At 41.5% G+C, this 20,901-nt stretch overlaps 1 pseudogene; it reads left to right on the forward strand.

Moving 5' to 3' along the window:
• The first annotated feature begins 256 nt into the window (after positions 1–256).
• Positions 257–7,886, forward strand: LOC116143994 (annotated as a pseudogene).
• Positions 7,887–20,901: the final 13,015 nt, after the last annotated feature.

The raw sequence follows: 20,901 nt of genomic DNA on the forward strand, positions 1-20,901 counted from the left end.
TACTATATTATACGTGTCATGTGTGGACAGGAAGTTGATACATTACTGAGATAACGTTACCCTCAATACTATATTGGTTTTGGTATAATATTTGGAAAACGTAACATTCAACGCTAAGTGTTTGATGTTTACAACGATAAAAAAAACATTGGATTTTATTGAAAAGATCCAATGGTTGGCATGCGAAATTATATCATGATCCTATATATATATATATATGTAGCACATAAACACAAATTCGGAGGAGGAACTAGAGATGGAGATTGAAGGGAAAAGTGAATATCCCAACTCATATTCTATGTATGAAGGAGTTGGACCATGGAGCTATGCTGAAAACGCCTACTATCAGGTAGTATTTTCTGTTTATATTTGCTGTTATTGACTAGAATTTTGAGTAAGATTTCTTGAAACTGCTTCATGTTTTGCAGAGAAAAGCTTCAGAGATAGCTCAACAAATCATCTGCCAGGAGATCATCAACAAGCTTGACATCAAACAAGTTTTTCATTCAGGTTTATTTCATTCATTTTGCTTTGCAGATTTTGGCTGCTCTACTGGGCCAAATGCGTTTTTGTTTTATATGTTTTAACGCTGTTGGAGATTCTCCACATCTATAACGTTAGATTCTCCAGTTTTTCCATTACTCTTGCCATTGTCATGGTCTTGCTTGGCCGACGAAGAAGAGAGATCCACATATTTCTCATCATCTAATACGACGTCATTGTCGTCGTCAGCATCATTCTGAACTAACTTGGCCGCACGCATCAATAGATGTTTCTCCACAATCTTAAGGCTGTGGTCCTTGTTCGCCTCTTCATCATCCTTGCTCACCGCCACGACTTCCTTTGACTTTTTTTCCTCTTTATCAGGATCCAATTTCTGTTTTTGTTTTAGTCCCTGCGACATGTTCTCGGACTCAAAATTGTGAAAGAACTATAATTTGAAGGAGAAAGTGAGGAAGAATCGGTTTGTACTTAAGTCCGTAACTCACGTGCATAAACCATGATATTTTTTTAAAACCATTAATAATATACGGGAGTACATTAACATATAAACTAAAATATTTGTAAATGTAAAACGTGGTTAGTGTGAGTCGTGAAACACGTAATTTAACGTAGAGTCTCAATGTCCGTAACATTATTGGTAGAGTCAAATAAAAACTGTAGCAAATATGCCACCTACTCAGTTTGCTTTGTCTCTTGTGGGTTTAGTTTAATGAAACTTATGGAGATCCCAAAAGTCAATTCAAGTCAAATAGAAACTGTACTAAATATTGCTCTTGCACGTGATTTTGTAGCTGTTTCAGTCTGTGCCACCCACCCTACGTTGAATATTAAATATTGGCATGGGATATCATATCATGATTCATGATCTTCTATAAATATATATGGCGCACACACAAATTCGGAAGAGGAATTAGAGATGGAGATTGAAGGGAAAAGTGAATGAGTAATGCTACACAGTCGCCGATGGTAGTACATCGAATTTATGTATCGAATGACGTGACAAAATCTTGACCGTTGATTAATATTAAGTTAAAATTAATCAATGGTCAGGATTTTACCACATTATTCGGTGCATTACCGTTGATGGCTGTATTATTTTCCAAAATGAATATCCTAACTCATATTCTATGTATGAAGGAAATGGACCATACAGCTGTGCTGAAAACTCCTACTATCAGGTTCTATTTTCTGTTTATATTTGCTGTTATTGACTAGAATTTTGAGTAAGGTTTCTTAGAACTGCTTTATTTTTTGCAGCGAAAAATAAAGAGATAGCTCAAGAAATCATCTGCCAGGAGATCATCAACAAGCTTGACATCAAACAAGTTTTTCATTCAGGTTTGTTTCATTCATTTTGCATTGCAGATTTTGGGTGCGCTACTGGGCCAAATGCATTTCTAGTAGTTCAGGCGATAATCGAAGCTGTAGAGCTTAAACTTAAATCAGGAGAAGAAGGGACAAAATGCAGCTGAATTTCAAGTGTTCTTCAACGATCATGTCAGCAATGACTTCAACACTCTCTTTAAATTACTCCCACCTGGAAGGAGATATTGTGCAGCCGGAGTTCCAAGATCTGTCCATGATCGTTTGTTTCCGAAGGCCTCCCTTCACATTGCGTACTCATCTTTTGCACTCCACTGGTGCTCTCCAATGTGCCGAAAGAAGTCAAAGGCAAAACCTCCAAGGCCTGGAATGGTGGGAGGATTCACTACACCAGTGAAAGGAGCGAAGTTTTACAGGCTTATTTGGATCAGTTTGCGGAAGACTTGGCGCGGTTTCTGGTTGCGAGAGCGCAAGAACTTGTGGGTGGAGGGCTGATGGCTCTTATATTTCCTGGTTTAGTGATAATATCTGTATATTTCTGCTCGATTTTGACACCAACGACTCGCATGTGAGAAATGCTGAGCTGACTCAGGAGACACACGCAGGGGCGAACCCAGGCCCTTTGAGGGTAGGCCCGGGCCTGCCCTCAACTTTTAAAAAAATTTTGAGAAGTTTTTTTAAAAGGTAAAAAAAAAGAAAAAAAAGTTAGGTTTTGCCTTTTTTATATTTAAGTTTTTCTTTCCCAATTCCCAATTTCCCTTCCCTTTTACATGCGTATCTGGATTTGGAGTGATTGTAATCCATATTTTTATAAACCTTTGTGTATTTTACTTTTATTAGAGTTGTGATTGAATTCTAAATTTATGTAGAATATTTTTGGTGAATTTGTGGTTATTGTAAATGATAATCCTATTTTTCCCTATGATTTTGTATTAAATTTCGATAGGATTTAGGATACTTCTCATACAAATTGGGCCATAATTGCTACCTAATTCTATTAATTTGTCTTTGTAGGCCTAAATGATGATTTTGAGTATAGATGACAGTTTTGAGCGTAAATTACATAACTTGAGCTTGGAAACTCAGAATGACCTGATTTTAGAAGCTTTGAAAGCTAAGAAGCAGAGCTACAACTTTCATGTTTTGGGTTTTTCCTAATTCTGACTGGACAAGGGTGAAAACTTGGCTTGAAGTCGTGAACAGTATATTAGAAACTGAAGGAAAACGTCTTTGGATGTGCTTCAGTATTTCTTCTATAACTTGAGCTGTAGACCTCGTATTGTTATGATTCTTGAACGAGTAGAAACATAATTTAAAGGGCTACAATTCATATGTTTAACACTTTTCCATATTAAGACTCTTTCATGCTCAAATTTGGCTCCGCGGCAAGGAAAAAACTTCGTTGCGGCGAAACTGCGTCAGATGTGAAAAATAAAACGACGCTTTTTGGCTTGCTAGGGCTTGGTCCTTAAGTGAAAGTGGTATAAATTAGCACGAAAACGAAAGAAAAAGGGCCTTGGTTCGTCATTTGAAAGGCAGCTTTTGGAAGGAGAAGATTATTGAAGATTTGGGCTTCAAATTAGAGAATATTTCTCCATCTTTTGCTTGTTTTTCAATGATGAATCTTGATTCAGTTTGTTTTTATTATTTTATTTTGTTTTTGAGTATGAACTGAGTTGTTTAGCTGAGGTTTGATGTAACCTTGATACAATGATTCAAATTTATATGAATTGATTTACTTTGAGTTTTAATTTCATGATTGAGTGTTTATCTCTTTGCTTAATAACTTTTTGATGCTTGATCACCATTCAAATGTGTGTTATTCATAATAAGATTGAGAAATGATTTGTGATTATGCCTCTTGGGATAAATACGGTAGATTAAGCAAACACTAGAGATAGGTTTAGCGATTTATGAGAGATAGGTTTAGCGATTTATGAAATCTAGATAGAATTCCATAAAGCTTAAAAGACTTTGAGCTATTAATCTTTATTAAGCTTAAAAGACTTTAAACTATTAATCTTTATTTTGTTAGGTGCGGAAGCTTAATAGGGATAAGTAGGAAAATATAGCCTGAGAATGTATGTTTTACAACTTAGGGAATTCGATTTTCAATCAAGGAATTAGAACTTGGATAATAGATTCTATGATTTGGGTTAGCATATCTACGTGAAATCAACACCTTAGCATTTTTTTTAGCATTTTGTTTAATTAGTTAAGTTGTTGGGTTTCGCTTTAATTTCATTATCATTCATTTATATTTTCTTAAATTGTATTTAGTTAGTTAATTTTCTATCAATCCAATTTATTGTTGCTTCAATTAGGACTTAAACTAGAGAAATCGGTACTTAGTAACACTATCCTCGTGGGAACGATACTCTACTTATCACTTTATTACTTTTTGTGACTAGTGCACTTGCTATATTTGCATGTTTGTCAAAAATATGCATCAGTAAACTCTTTTGATTATATTGGATTTAAGTGGATTGTTAGATTATATTCCCGTGGTTTTTTTTATCTCTACACATTGAAGAGGTTTTTCCACGTAAAAATTTTCTTGTGTTTCCTTGTGAATTGAATGTTATTTTCTTATATTTTCACTAGTTGATTGGCAAACAGTGGCGGAGCGAGGGCCCCCCCTGGGCAAAAATCCTGGGTCCGCCACTAGACACACGTGAATGAGGGATTGAGAGTATATAAGTGGGGAAACAATGTTTAAAGTGGTTCGGATGCTTAAACAAGCGAATCCTACGTCCACTGATATTGTATTTATATTTGAAGGATCAGGTCACGGTTAGCAAGCTGACTTTAGAGTATTGAGAATACAAATGGGATAGAGAGAGAATAAGCTATTGCAGAGTAAAAATGAGCCAATCCCACAAACGGGAGAGGAGCTCTCTATTTATAGTGGGATGTATTGAGGTAATGATTTCTGAATCTGGGAGTGGGTCAGGTTGCCGTGCAGATCCTTCCTTGTGTCCCGTCGTTTACCTACTTCGAGGGATTTGCGCGACGTGTGCAGGGATTAGACACGTGGAGCGCCTTCAGCCTCTTGCCATTCTGGCGCGCACCCATTGCATTGGTAGGAGTGCGTTGCTCACGTCACCACGCGTTGTGGCTGCGTCTGGATGACTGCAGGACTTACCTAAGGTCTGACTACTTACGCTGACAGGGCACTGCATCAGCCCTACTTTTTCAGGCATAACAGAAGTCCCTTAGTTTTTAAGGTTTGAGAATCGAACCTTGGAAACTATACAATTATGCCTTGATCTGATGTGTTTGAAGAGATGCTGGTCGACCTGACCTAATTGCAAGGGAGGTCGAGAGGGCATCTCCTCGCAAGCGACCTGGGACGATCTTTGCCCTTAGGGTTAATGACCCGGCTTTAGGTACCTAGTGCTATAATGCTGATTTTGACCTGGATGGAATTCCGCGGCCTGATTACACTTAAGAAACTTTTGCTAAGGGGAAGAGTCACATCGCCTTACGATTGTCGTGAGGTGAACTCGAACGATCACGTTGTTTCGCGACTGATGGGGTGAGCTCGAATGGTCAAATCGCTTAGCGACTGAAGGCGAAGAGTGTTTTATGTAACGACTTCTTCAGATGTTATCTGTTGCACTTTTTCGGCTGACACATTGATGGAACATTTTTTGTTCTGACAGACGTGTCTTTTGCGTAATAAATGCTAACCATGCGCATTAAATGCGAGCCATGTTGAAACGACATTCCTTATTATAGCATTAAATGCTAGCCATGTTGAAACAACATTCCCTATCAGAGCATTAAATGCGGACGTGGGCGCATTAAATATGGTGGAGGGAAACGAGCCGTCGCTTGAGTGTTTCAACGAAAGGGGATGACGATCTGGTTTCTCGAGGCATGACGGTCACTCTTCCTCGCTGATTCGTGACACATGGTCACGATCAGTCAAATGTGTTTTTTGCCCAAACGTCGTTTGACTTCGGGAAACCAAAGTGCCACTTCCTTCACTATAAAACCCCAAGCTCTTCTCAGGCAAAGGCACAACACTTTTAGTCTCACAGAGAGCGAGAAACTTTCGTGAGCCTTGGTTATTTGCTTTCTAGTCCGGTGTTCGCTTGATATTCGGAGCAGAAGGGTCAGTTTTTCTCATTTCAAAAGGTAAAGATGATTCCCTTCTCCTATTTTTGATGTTTTTGCTTTCAACAGTCGCCATGCAATGACTGTCCATCGGTAGCTCGTTGGAGATGAAATACTCTCCATTGGGATAGAGCCGCTGGTGGTGGCTCTTAAATATCCTGTTAGGGTTTTTCTAGGTTTTAGGGAGGAAATATTTACTTTCTCCCCCACGTTATCGTACGAAACAGTGTACGAGGACTGAATGGTTCCCTACTTCTCGCTTCGCAGACCGTAGGAGAATGGACCTCCCAACGACCAGAGCCGAGGAAGGGACCAGTTTGCTCGGGCAGGATGCTCCTGCGGGTCCCCCTCGAGAGATCTTCTCGATACTTATTGATGAAGAGCTTCAAAGGGTGGTAGACCAATACACTATCAACGTGGAGGTTTTCCGAGATAGGACACACACAGCTTGGAATCCGCCACGAGGGCTGGCTGCGATCTTTGAGGAGATTTTCAAGGTTGGGGGGTTGATCCTTTTCCACCCCTTCATCAGGTCAGTCCTCGATCATTTCGAGATCGCACCAATATAGCTTACACCGAACGCGTACATGATAGCCGTGGCCATGTACATCATGTGCCGCTAACCGCGGTAGAGCTCGGTTGCTCGTACATTCTAAAAAAGAGTAAGGACAAGGATTCCTACTACTTGTCCACTCCTTGTCCAAGCGAACCACCATTGAAGCGGGAATACACAGTTACCCGAGCAATGTGTGGCGTACGAGACGAAATTCTTTTTCTTTTGTCATGACGACATTTGCCGTTTTCAGGAGTCAAGTAGGTTTTCCTTTACTTTGAGTTTACGAGCTTTTTTTTTTTCTTCGCTAATGAACTGTTTATTTTCTTTGCTAGTTAACAAAACGACCAGTTTAGAGCTGCTTGTGGATCTGGATAGGATCACAACCTTCGGTTTTCTATCCCGAAGAAAGTCACGATGTGAGGCTGCTCGTGACAACCACAAATTTGAGGAAGTACGGCTTCTTCAACTCAGAAGCGGCCTTAGAGACCACACCGAGTAAGCTTCTTAACCTGTCTTTTTTTTTTTTTTTTTGATGCTGCGTGTAGCGAACTGTTTTACTAACGAGGTTCGCATGCAGCGACCATGCCTCCAAAGGTACCCAGATTGTCACGATCGAGGCAGTTCACTTTTCCCAAAGTAGGTGCCATCGGATCGATTGAAGCTACTTCCAACGGTCCCCCCGTAGGGGGGACTCTGGCGGGTGCCCCGGTACGACTTGCTGGGGTTCCTCAGCCTTTGGCCGTTCGCCCAAAGCAAAATACTGTGACCTAAAAGTCCAAGAAGCAGAAGCAACTTTGGACTGAAGAGTCAGAGTCTGAATCGGAGGGCCTAGGCGTTCAGCTCGAGAGGCCGTAGCCTTACCAGGCGTTCCACTCGGGAGGGCCACCTAGGGGTGCAGCTAGCATTTCCATCTCCCCTGGGGGGCCACATACAAGACAACAGGTGACCACAGTCCTCGGGAGGAGGTCGGGCAAAGCGCCCATAGGGGAGACTTTACCTGCCGAGGGTACTAGCACACCTATGCTGGACTCGATAGGCCAACTCCCAGACCATCTGCAGTCGGTAGTCCTAACCCTGCTGCAATGCGAGCTTGCGAAAGCATTCGAAGAGTTAGTGGCTTCCAGTTCTATAGACCTGATGTCCACATCCATTCAGCACTTGAGCAAGGTAGAACGAACTGTTCTCGGCGAAGACTTTGCTTATTTGCGGTAGCAGTTACTTTTTTTGTTCACAGGCCCTGTTTTCCATGCAATTGTCCCTACAAAATGTTCAGCTGGGAGCTGCCGAGGAGGTGGTCGCACTAAGAGAAGAAAACACGCAGCTCAAACAGGACTTGGAAGCTGCTAAAGCAGAGAAAGACTTATCCACCGCCAGTACCTGAATGAGAGGAATGCTGCTCTTCGCACGGTGGACTTTCAGAAGGCTGAGCTGGATAGGCGCAGCGAAGAGGTAAAAGAGCTCCAGAGGACCATGGCTCGACTCTCCAAGGAGGTTGACGAGAAAGACCAGGTGTTGCAAACGACCTCCCAGTGGGCCTTACGAGTAGAGCGAGAAAGAAGCGAGCTGTGGGAGGCTTTCGAGAAGCAAAGGCAGGCGCTTAAGTCCAAACTTCACACTAGTCAGGGAAGAGTCACTTCTCTGACCAAAGAGATGTAGCGGCAAGAATCGGAGATCGAGAGCAAGGCTATTGAATGGGCAATCCAATCTATCTATGCCCTTAGGCCGAAGAATCTTGAAATGGATATATCCGATCTCCCGGAGGAATACTAGGAGATCCTCAAAAGAATGGCGTGGCTTGACGATGAGGATGCAGTGGAGGCTGCCTGAGGACCTGACTTGGGGGAGCATTCGGAGTATGTCCCAGAGGAGGCCGTGGCCGGCCAGGTGATAGGCGATCAGCCTGGGGGTGATGAGGTCGTGCCTCCAGGAGTTGGGGATGAAGGCCAGTGAATGCTCTCTTGGAGCCTTTTCCTGCTCGCTTATGTACTTTCCCTTTCATTAATGAATAAAGACATCGCTTTCTTAATCTTTTGAGTACTTACAATTTTCGTACCATATTTACATACGAGTTCGCATTCTAACTGTTTATAATTACATTGGAACAAGTCTATGCGAACAGAATTATATATGTAAAAAGCAATTACAAAAGAACAGAATTATACACTTGTTTACAAAGATTACGAAAAATAAAATCTTTACAAGGATAAATTGAGTCCGGAATTACTGATAATATGGTCGGAGATGTTCAACATTCCAAGCTCGCGGTACTTCAGAACTATTCAGCCTTTTGAGATGGTAAGTCCCCGATCTTATCACTTTGGCGATGCGGTTTGGGCCCTCCCATTTCGGTCCCAAAACTCCCGCACTTGGTTCTCTAGTACCGAGAAGAACTTCCTTCAAAACAAGGTCGTTGACCTGGAAGTCTCTTTTTCTGACCTTAGAGTTGAAGAACCTTTTCGTGCGTTGCTGATAGGCTTCTATTCTTAGTTGAGCCTTGCTGTGATGTTCTTCAACTAGATCCAGACTTGCACGCATAACCCTTCATTGTCGGCTTCGTTGAACAGGTCCCTCCGAAGTAAACCGGTCCCTACCTCCACAAGGATCATTGCTTCGTAGCCATATGCTAGCGAAAAAAGGGTTTCTAAGGTAAAAGCTCTTGGAGTTGTCCTGTATGCCGATAGGACTTTGGGAAGGTCGTCGGCCCAATTCCCTTTGGCTGCGCCAAGTTTGGCTTCGCCAAGTTTGGCTTTCAAAGTGTGCTTGATGGCTAGCGATTGATGCAAATTTTTTATGGAACCCAGCTCGTCGCAAAACTGCTTGAATTCTTCGTTGTCGAACTATTTACCATTATTTGAGATGAGGATATGAGGAGTCCCATAGCGGCACACAATGTTCTTGAAGACGAAGTCCTTGAGCTTTTTGATCGTGATCGTGGCTAATAGCTCTGCTTCGACCCATTTGATGAAGTAATCTACCTCGACCACGACATACTTGACTCCCCCTTTACCAACTGGCATGGGACCAACGAGATCGATTCCTCACATGGAGAATGGCTAAGGGCTGGTCATGGTTATCAGCTGGTAGGAAGGAGCTCGCGGTATGCTCGCGAACCTCTGGCACTTGTCACACTTTTTGACAAAGTTGTAGATGTCTTCTTGGATCAGAGGCCAATAATACGCTTGACGAATAACTTTGTTTGTGAGAGATCATGCGGCGGTGTGATTACCACAGATCCCTTCATGTATCTCTCTCATGATATAGTCTGCTTCTTCATCTGTTACACATCGGAGGAGAGGGGCACTGAACCCTCGCTTATACAGTTGGTCTCCAATGAGTGTGTAATGAGCAGCTCTTGTTCATAGGGTCCTCGCTTCGACAAGGTCCCGTCTTAGAGATACTGGATGATGGGGGTCATCCAAGAAACTGATTCCACAGTATTCACGACCTGTTTGGTCAAGCTTACACTGGGGGTCTCTATGAACCGAATGGGAATACTTTTTGGTGCGTCTGAGTCCAACGACGAGGCTATCCTTTCCAAGGCATCTGCCACAGAATTGCTATCTCTAGGAATTTGTGTGATCGTGAAGTACTTGAACGGGTCGAGTGTGGCCTTAGCTTTCTTCAGTTAGTTGATCATGTTTTCTTTCTTGGCTCCTCCAAAATCTGGTTGACAACCAGCATGGAGTCGTTGTGGATGCTGATCGCGGTTGAGCCCATTTCTCTGGCCAACCGCAATCCAACGAGTAGAGCTTTATACTCAGCCTCATTATTGGTCGCTTTAAACCCAAACCGGAGGATGCCATGAATATAAGCCCCTTCGGGACTTAAGAGGAGAAGACCTGCCCCAAACCTCTTCCTTTTTGACTATCCGTCGACATATAGGCTCTAGGTCGACAGATTCTGAATAGTTTCCTAGTTGATTTCGCTGACTTGTTGATCGGATGATATGAGAATTCTGAAATGAAATCAGCAATAACCTGCCCTTTGATGGTTGTCTTCGGTCTATATTACAGATCGAACTGACTTAATTCCATGGCCCATTTGAGTAGTTTACCCGATGCCTCTAGCTTCTAGAGAACCTGTCTGAGAAGGTAACTGGTCATTACATGAATTGTATGGGCGTGGAAATAAGGTTGCAGCTTTCTGGAAGCGATCAGCAGGGCATAAGCTAATTGTTCCATTTCCGAATACTACATCTTGGCATCCAACAGACACTTGGTCGCGTAATATACTGGCCATTGGACCTTGTTCTCTTCCCGAACTAATGCTGCATTGACCGCGCATTGTGAGACAAATAGATACAGGAGGAGAATTTCTTGCGGGAGAGGCTTGGACAGAAGAGGTGGCTTCCCGAGGTGTTCTTTGATGCTCTGGAACGCCTGTTCACATTCGGGAGTCCACTCAAACTTCTTTTTAGCCCTGAATACATTGAAGAACGGCAAGCAGTGGTCTGTTGCTCTCGATATGAAGCGACTCAATGCCGCAATTTGCCCATTGAGGCTCTGAACCTGCTTCTTGGTGGTCAGACTTTTCATATCAAGGAGAGCTTGGATTTTCTTGGGGTTGATCTTTATACCCCTTTGGTTAACCATGTATCCCAGGAATTTTCCCGAGGACACTCCGAACGAGCACTTGACTTTCGAAGGATGTTGAACATCTCGACGAGATGCCTTATGTGATCTGAAGTGACATGCAACTTGACTAGCATGTCATCGACATAGACTTCCATCGACTTCCCTATCTGCTCGAAGAACATTCGGTTAACCAGCCGTTGATAAGTTGCACCAACGTTCTTTAGGCCGAAGGGCATAACTCTTTAGCAATATAGCCCCCGATCCATGATAAAAGAGGTATACTCTTCATTCGACGTGTATATCAGAATTTGGTTGTACCCCGAGTATGCGTCCATAAAACTTAGCAGCTCGTGCCTGGAGATGGCATCCATGAGGTTGTCGATCCTTGGTAGGGGAAAATGTCTTTTGGGCATGCTTTGTTAAGGTCGGTGAAGTCAACATAGGTCTGCCACTTGCCGTTGGGCTTTTTTACAAGAACCGGGTTAGCAACCCAGCTCGGATAGAGCGCTTCTCGGATGGATCCATTGCGAAGGAGATTATCTACCTCAAGTTTTAAGGTAGCATATCGCTCAGGATCTATCGCTCTTCTCTTTTAGTGAATCGATCTGGGTTCACTGTCGATGTTCAGGGCATGGCAGATCACGTCTGGGCTGATCCCGATCATGTCACCATGAGTCCATGCGAACACATCTATGTTTTCTCTGAGGAAGTTGGTCAGGTCGCTGGCGAGCTGGGGGTTGAGATTGCTTCCAATCCTCAACATTCTGCTCGGTTCGTTCTGATCGACCGACACTTCTGATAAATCCTCAACTGGCCCACTAGAAGGGCATTCCTGGATATGAGGATCCATATTATCCTCGACTAGGCCAGGCTGTGGTTCGATCTGGTTGATCGCCATTGCCTGTCATGGAATGCCGCGTGAGATGCCTTTCCCTTTGTATGCCATCTGCACTGCCCTTACATGGCATTCGCGAGATGCGTGCTGAGATCCGGTTACTTCCCCTATCCCTGTTGGGGTGGGGAACTTCATCTTGAGATGGTATATCGAAGTGACTGTCTTGAAGTTTCTTAGTAGGGGTCCTCCTAGGATGCCATTGAAAGTGGATGGGCAATCCACTACTAAGAATTCAGTTATCTTGGTCACCTCATCAAAGTCGCCCAGCGTGACTGGAAGTTAGATCGTTCCTTTGGGGATCAGGTGATCCCTTGTAAAACCATATAGAGGGATTGAGGCGGGCTTCAGGTTGGCCTCATCCAATTTCATTCTCTCGAAAGCTGGTTGGAACAGAATGTTCACATCACTTCCATTGTCCACCAATATTCTGTGGACGTCAAAGCGCCCTATCTGGGGCGTCATGACGAGAGCATCATCATGGGGATGGTGCAATCGGACTGCGTCTTTTTCGGAGAAGGTGATTTCCTCATCCCTGTGAACCTTTGGTGGTCGCTGCGTCGTGTTCATCACACTGATGGGGTCGTGGTGGGCTGCGCGAGCATATCTCTCCTAGGCACCTCGCGAATTTCCTGCGAGGTGCGGTCCTCCAAAAATTACTCCTACGCTGCAGATGCTTTTCCGATGACTACGGTTTTTTCCAGGTTCCTCTTGATTTTTCTCCCTCACGGGAGTAGAGTCATCAACGTATTCTTTGAAGTGCCCCTGCTTGATAAGGTTTTCGATTGCCTGCTTGAGAGCTCAACACTCATTGGTGTGATGCCCATTGTCCCGATGATAACGTCAGTATTTCTTATTATTTCTGGATGAAGAGGGACCTTTCATGGGCTCGGGCTCTCCGAGCAGACTAGCCTCTTCTGATTTGTCAAGAATGGCTAAGACAGATGTATTCAAATGGGTGTATTGACTCCTATCGCGATCGCAACGAGGAATTGGAGCATAAGACTTCTTGGGCTCAAATCGAGGTTTCTTTCCTTTTTGTTGATCGTCATTAGCCATCTGCGATCAATTCTTCTACTTTCCCCCTAACTAGGTGCACCACCTGAAGTGTCGGGTTCGTGGTGGTGGAGCGTCACCACGGAGCTCTCAATACGGAGGTATTTCTCCGCAAGGCTGTAGAAGCTGGTGAGGGAAATGTCATCCTCTGATTGCAGCTCTTTCCACAGATCTGTATGTGGATAAACTCCCACGATGATGAGAGTCCAAATAGACTATTCAAGAGTGTGAGCTACTTTATGGAGCTCCTTGTGGAATCTGTCGATGTAAGATTTGAGGGATTCGTCCCTTTCTTGCCTTATGTAGGCATTGGGAACTTCCTGTTCGCCTGGAAGTGTCTCAGGAATTTTGAGCTCATTTGATTCCACGGGCTAATGGATCCCGCAGGGAGCGACCTGAACCACCGCTTAGCATGCGAAGTAAGAGTTATTGCCAAGTAACAACCTTTTGCCAAGTCAGAAACTTGGTGAAGTTCCATTAGGTCGTTGAATTCGTATAGATGATCTTGCGGATCATAGTTCCTATCGGACGCCCGCATGTTGGCCATTCTGAATCTCGATGGGAGAGGGGCGACCAATATCGCCAGAGAAAAAGGAGACGCCTTTGTGACCTGCCCTTGCTCATTTTGCTGAGCCTTTAACTGATCCAAAGCTTGCTGTAGCTCCTCAATCTAAGGTAGCCGAGCTACTTGTAGATTACTTTTCGCGATGTGGGTTCAACCCTCACGATTGCGATCGAGGAATGACCGTAGGTCGGATTCCTCCTCGCCTCTGCTGGCAGTTCCGAGCTGGCTAGAGTCGTTGATGGCGTTGCATTATTCGGGGAACTTTCATGACCCCCGCGGTGGTACGGACCGACCTGCAGAGTGTGGTAACTTCTCGCATGATGATCAGAGTCGTCATTTCGGCGGTGATGAGAATCACCTCGCCTTGCACTTTTGTGGGAATGCTCGCGTGATGTGGCACGGGACAGCTCAGGTCTCGACATGTCACCGAGCCTTAAAGCCACGAGTATTATACCCGGGCGCGGTCGATGTTCGCTGGACCCTTGAAGCCCTAGGCCCACTGTTTTCCATTTGTTTTCCCTTCTTTCGACATGCTAGAGTACGCGCGACATGGGCTAGTGCCCTTTCCACGCTTTTATGTGACCTACATGCATCTTTGGTGGTTGCACTGCCTCATTTGATTCGGGTGGTATGCCCCGATCCAACCGGTCTAGCCTTTGGTTGACCGATTGGAGAGTATTGTTGAACCTCTTCAGATAGCTCATGACAGCTGGGTCAAGCCGTGAGCTCAAAGGGACATCCCCCACGATATTTTGTGGAACTAAGGGCACCTCGGGAGAAGTGTCTTGTACTTGGGGAATCTCCTCATCACCTCGATTGGTTCGCTCAGACTCGAATCGGCGAGCCATTTGCTATTGTAGGATCAATTAGTCAGAGATTCTCCCGATAAAGGACGAATACTAAATCAGACTCTTCTTCTAGTGCCAAACTGTTGATGCTCGATTTTGACACCAACGACTCGTACATGGGAAACGCTGAGCTGACTTAGTAGACACACGTGAATGAGGGATTGAAAGTGTAAAAGTTGGGAAACAATGTTTAAAGTGGTTCACATGCTTAAACAAGTGAATCCTACGTCTACTGATATTGTATTTATATTTGAAGGATCAGGTCGCGGTTAGCGAGCTCACTTTAGAGTACTGAGAATACAAATAGGAGAGAGAGAGAAAGAGAATAAGCTATTACAGAGTAAAAATAAGCCAATCCCACAAACGGGAGAGGAGCTCTCTATTTATAGTGGGATGTATTGAGGTAATGATTGCTGAATTTGGGAGTGGGTTAGGTTACCATGCAAATCCTTCCTTGTGTCCCATCGTTTACCTACTTCGAGGGATTTGTGCGACGTGTGCAGGGATTAGACACGTGGAGCGCCTTTAGCGTCTTGCCATTCTGGCGCACACTTACTGCGCTGCTCACGTCACCACGCGACGTGGCTACGTCTGGATGACTGCAGGACCTACCTAAGGTTTGACTACTTACGGTGATAGGGTGCTGCGTCAGCCTTACTTTTCTAGGCATAACAATCTCTAACCACTGCTGGACTGGTTTTCCAACTTCTCGGATCTTGTCTAATGGAGATGGTGCAAAAGGTTAGAAAATTTTAGTAGCTTTAAAGTTAGAAATTGCTTAATAAAATCATATAAAAGATTTATTTATATATATTATCTTGTGGGAACATTAACATATTTTAAAAAGTGAAATATAGTAACATTTTATAAGTGTTATCATAAACTACTGGGAAATAAAATATTATTCCTGTGAAATGAGATTGATTTTGTCTTATTTTTATTGTTTATGGGTCAAATATATTATTTGGGGTTTACTTTGTCACTTTTCATTCATAGAGGGCCCAAATGTACGGAAAACCGGGTCAAAAATGTTGGAAAGGTAAAAACCTAAAACTTATTCGCTAACTCATCTCATTCTCTTCTTTGTTCGTTCTCTTCTCACTGACGGCGCAAACTTCTTCATTCTTGAACTTGAATCTTCGTTCTTCGATCTCTTTAGTCTTTTCTTCGATCTGTTTTCATCTTTGACCGATTGATCATCGTGGACCTTCGCTGTTTGATTTTGATCTTCTTTGAATCTTTCATCTTCCACATTCGTTCATCTTACAATCGTTCATCATATTTGATTTCAGAGACTGTAACAGGTAAATTTTTGTAGAGTACATAATTTCCGATTCACGTTTTCATTATTTTTCAAAATAACCTGAATACTTTGTCTTTGTGGGTGATTTTAAGAATTAAAATTCAGTTTGCTGCTTGGTTGGAACTTGAAATTGATAAAGCCAACGACTTCCTGCAGAACATTTTCATTTTAATAACGAGTGCAAGAAGAATGCTGTTGTTGGAATGAACCCTATTTTACTTGTGGTTGTATCTGTGGTTGGATTTTAACGTTTTTAGCATTAAAAGAAGATTGCATGTTTCTTGGATTCTTCTGGTGATGGAATTGTGTTCGCATTTGCTTTTTTTGTTGATTTCCTTCCACTCTTTGAATTTCTTTGGTAGGATAATCATTCAGTTCAACTTTATTCATTCTGCCACATGATAGAGTGTGACATACCTGAGTTTCACTGTTTCTAATGACTTATCTTTTGTGATTTTTTATGTCAAATTTGCCAAAGAAACAAAATGAGGAAATAGAAAAAAAAATTTGAAAAACTCAAACTCTCTTCTTCTTGGTGCTTTCAATTAATGTTCGAAGACAGAATTTCATGTATCCTTCATCTTTATATCAATTTAATGGAGTACTTCACTACTTCTTCAGAAAAGGGATTGACTACCTTGTTTTTCCAGGCAGACAGTGTATGTTATCAAGGCTTAGGTTCTAAAAGTTTAGGCTCTCGTTAGATTATATCTAGATTAGTTGTTTATTTATGCGATCTGGGATTTCTTCAACTTGATGATGGGCTGTTGAATATTAATGTCCTGTCTGTGTCGTTGAAGTTAGATCATCTTACAAAAGATGTGGATTTGATCTTGATCTGATCATCCTCATCTCTTTTTCAAGTGTACAAAACATTTTCTTAATCTTATCAAACCAAAAATAATAGTTTTAGTCTACACAAAATTTTATTTTCTTTTGCCTTTTGATTCATTTGCAGTAAAGCTAATTATTCCAATGATGTTTGAAGATTTTGAGGTGAGGATGGTAATGGAGGAAGATTAGAAAAACAATGCAAGGGGCTGTATTGGTATTTTGGTTTGGTGAGAAAGCTTACATGTTGATAGGGTTTTTGATAAGAACCATTTATTGCACGTGATGTAGATTCTTGTACACACTATCTTCACTTCCAGGCCTTGGTGCATGTACTGTATCTGTATTTCATCAATACACCCTCTTAGGTTATTGGAGGGTTTGGCAATGTTATCGGACAGGTAATTTTGAAATACCCATTAGGGGAAATGTGATGTTGTATTTGCATCAAAAATTCAGTTAAGGAAATATGATCCTTTACCAAAATCTGATTCATGTAATTGGATTCTGCTTTTAGGTTGGGGTGTTATTTTGAGTGAAGTAAAAGAAGAATGCTGTTGTTGAAATGAACCCTACTTTACTTGTGGTGGTATCTTTGGTTGGATTTTGAAGTTTTTAGCATTAAAAGAAGATTGCATGTTTCTTGGATTCTCCTGGTGGTGGAATTGTGTTTGCATTTGCTTTTTCTGTTGGTTTCTTTCCACTCTTTGAATTTCTTTGGTAGGATAATCATTCGGTTCAACTTTATTCATTCTGCCACATGATGGAGTGTGACATGGCTGAGTTTCACTGTTTCTAATGACTTATCTTTTGTGATTTTTTATGTCAATTTTGCCAAAGAAGCAAAATGAGGAAATAGAAAAAAAAAAAAAAAAAATGAAAAACGCAAACTCTCTTCTTCCGGGTGCTTTCAATTAATGTTCAAAGACAGAATTTCATGTATCCTTCATCTTTATATCAATTTAATGGAGTACTTCACTACTTCTTCAGAAAAGGGATTGACTACCTTGTTTTTCAAGGCAGACAGTGCATGTTATTACTCTTTTTCACTGTTATCTTTCCTCATATCACAGTCAATGCTTGTTTTCTTTAATCCAATCAAGTTCGGGATCACATTCACATTTGGGAATTTACTTTCACTTGGGAGGTTTTATTTTATTTTATTTTATTTTTTTATGTGTTGGGGTGTGGTAATTTATTCAATATTTAGAAATATAGTTTAGTACTGTTGTTTTTTGGATGAGGATGAGCCTGTTTGTCCTACGTGTAGTCTCACAATTTTGTACTAACCAGTGGGCATTGATCCCTTAAACGGTTGTTTATGTTTTGCAGCATCTTCATATAGTTTCGATGTAATTATATTTTCTATTGTATGTACTTATACAATATGCTACTGTTTTAATGTGAGAGCATGTTTCATATAAGTTCGAGATTAGAAGTACAGTTAAATATTGAATGTTATATTTTCCTAAGTACCACAAGAATATGAAGTGATGATTAATGTTTTACAAATGTATAGGTTTAGATGGCGTCGTCTAGGCGTAGAGCTCGTAACCAAAATGATGCTGATGAAGAAACAAAAATTCTGGTAGATGTTGCGGCTGCATTGTGTGCATTTGCCGCGTTGGAAATAGAATTTGGAACACATGGACGACCCAAGAAGAGGAGGAAGAAATTCGACCAAAGACAAGAACTTGTGGATGTGATTGGCAGACTGGTAGACATACTTGTCGATAGGAGTAGGGGATCCAGGGCTGCAAATCGTAGTGAAGATGAGGGGGTCAGAGAGAACTCCAGTGCTCTATCTAATCCATTTTCCATGTCCAACTGTATGGACATTTTAACGTCTATGCAAGTTCATACAAATATATATAACAAAGTTGTCAAATACTTGTATGAAAATCCAAGGTTTAGGGAGGTATTCGTACAATTGCCACCTGAGCATAGGTTAAATTGGGTTTATACTAGGTTTTCAAATTGATTAGGATGAGCTTGTTTGTCCTACGTGTAGTCTCACAATTTTGTACTAACCAGTGGGCACTAATCCTTTATACGGTTGTTTATTTTTTGTAGCATCTTGATTTAGTTTCGACGTAATTATGTTTGCTATTGTATGTACTTATACAATGTGCTACTGTTTTAATGTGAGAGTAGGTTTCATATAAGTTTGAGATTGGAAGTACAAATAAATATTGAATGTTATATTTTTCTAAGTACCACAACAATATGAATTGATGATCCATGTTTTACAAATGTATAGGTTTAGATGGCGTCGTCTAGGCATAGAGCTCGTAACCGAATTGATGCTAATGAAAAAGGGAAATTTTGGTAGATGTTGTGATTGCATTGTGCACAGTTACTGCGTTGCACTGTTTTAAAAACTGACCCGTTGAGAAATCCGGTATGTTGCCTGGGTCTTGGGTCGACTGGTCCAACCGGTTGGACTATCGGTTGGGCCTGTCAACATTTAACCCTAAGCTTCTAGATGTTGATGTTACAAAGACAAAAGAGATCAATCTTATTAAAATACGGAACTGCTGCCCTTTCATTCGCCTGAGCAAGGTAATGGCTACCACCTGTTCTGGACGTCGCAACCATCACCCTCCGATGTGCTTCTTTGACTTTTTCTTTTTTTCGGTAACTAGTAATCATATAAAAAAAAAAAAAAATACACAAAAAAACAGCCTACTCCTTCACAAAACAAACTAGAGAGACAAAACAAGCCCTTATCAAAGCCAGAGCTCAAAAATCTGCCTAAAGTCCTAAGGGCACCCACTCAAACAAGAGAAACAACCTCCCAAATCTGCTAAAAAGCAAAAACAGCAGGCAAAACCAACCCAACACCAAAGCACCAGCACTAGCGCACCAGCAAAAAGAGACCACCCAGTAAATGGTTGAAGCCTAGCACCAAAAGGGAAAAAAAATAACTTCGCAGAGACGCACCCAACAAGAGGACAAAAACAGCCACTAGAACCCAGAAACACTAGCTTTACAGCAAAATCAATAAAGAAGATGAAGAGAATCTCCCGAGTTTCACTCACCGTTGTTGAAGTTGAAGTTAAAGAAGATGAAGAAGATTCGACGATTGGAGATGTAATTGGAAGTTAAAAGAAGATGAAGAAGAAAAAGATGAAGAGAATCTCCCACGTTTTGCTGTTGCAGCTAGCTCGACTGAAACTTAGAAAAGAAATGGAGAATGAAAGGGATGACGATTAGGTTTTCTTTAAGGGCTCAAATAGTGAAACAGATTAAACTTTGGGCTGGTTGGACCGGTCGGTTTGTACTATTTAACAGGTCCATTAACGGTCAGAAGCGATTTTTTGATTATTACCTGTTTTAATATTAACCCGGACAGAAGTTGAACCCAAGTCTCGGTCGAACCGGCCTGTCTAGTCCAGGTTTTAAAAAAGTGCCGCGTTGGAAACAGACTTTGAAACACATGGACGACAATTATAACATACATCCGCATTAACTGGTCACAATAACCATGGTTATTAGTATCCTACGATACGCGATATGTATCTTACGATATGATTCGATATGGGTCACCAACGATATGTATCAGAGTGTATCTTAAATATTTCGATATGTTGATATGTATCCTACGATACAATACGTATCCATTCGTATCCTTAAAAATATCGCTACGACTTTATTAATTTGGGCTAAAGGCCGAAAAAATTTCGGATCAGATCTGGGTCACCTAACCCAATTCACTAAAACCTGCCTAAATTTACCATTTTTTCATGGAGAAAGTGAAGAGGAACATGTGTTGCCCCATTTTGCATGATAATAATAATAATACAAGTGGAGATATAGATATTGACATTGATCTTAGAAATGATATGAATGAATAAGAGGAAATGATATAAGTTCTTAATTTTGTAATTAATTTTGATTACGTAATACTATAATTTAAAGCCTATAATACCACAAAATTCTTTAATTAATCTTTGGAATGATATTAATTTTTAGAAATTTTTTATTATTTTATTAATTTTTTTTGGAAAAGGCGTCCTATGATACGATACACGATAAACGATTCGAAAAATTAGGTTTTCGATACACGATACGATACCCGATTTGACAACCATGATCATGGTTATTAGTATCCTACGATACGAGATATGTATCTTACGATACGATTTAATACGGGTCACCAACGATACGTATCAGAGAGTGTATCTTCAACATTTTTATACATTGATATGTATCATACGATATGATACGTATCCTTAAAAATATCGATACAAATTGATACGATTTTATTAATTTAGGCCAAAGGCCCAAAAAAAATTTCGGGTTGGATCCAGGTCACCCAACCTGG

The sequence above is a fragment of the Pistacia vera genome, unplaced genomic scaffold (assembly GCF_008641045.1).
Source record: "Pistacia vera cultivar Batoury unplaced genomic scaffold, PisVer_v2 Contig435, whole genome shotgun sequence".
Taxonomy (NCBI): Eukaryota; Viridiplantae; Streptophyta; class Magnoliopsida; order Sapindales; family Anacardiaceae; genus Pistacia; species Pistacia vera.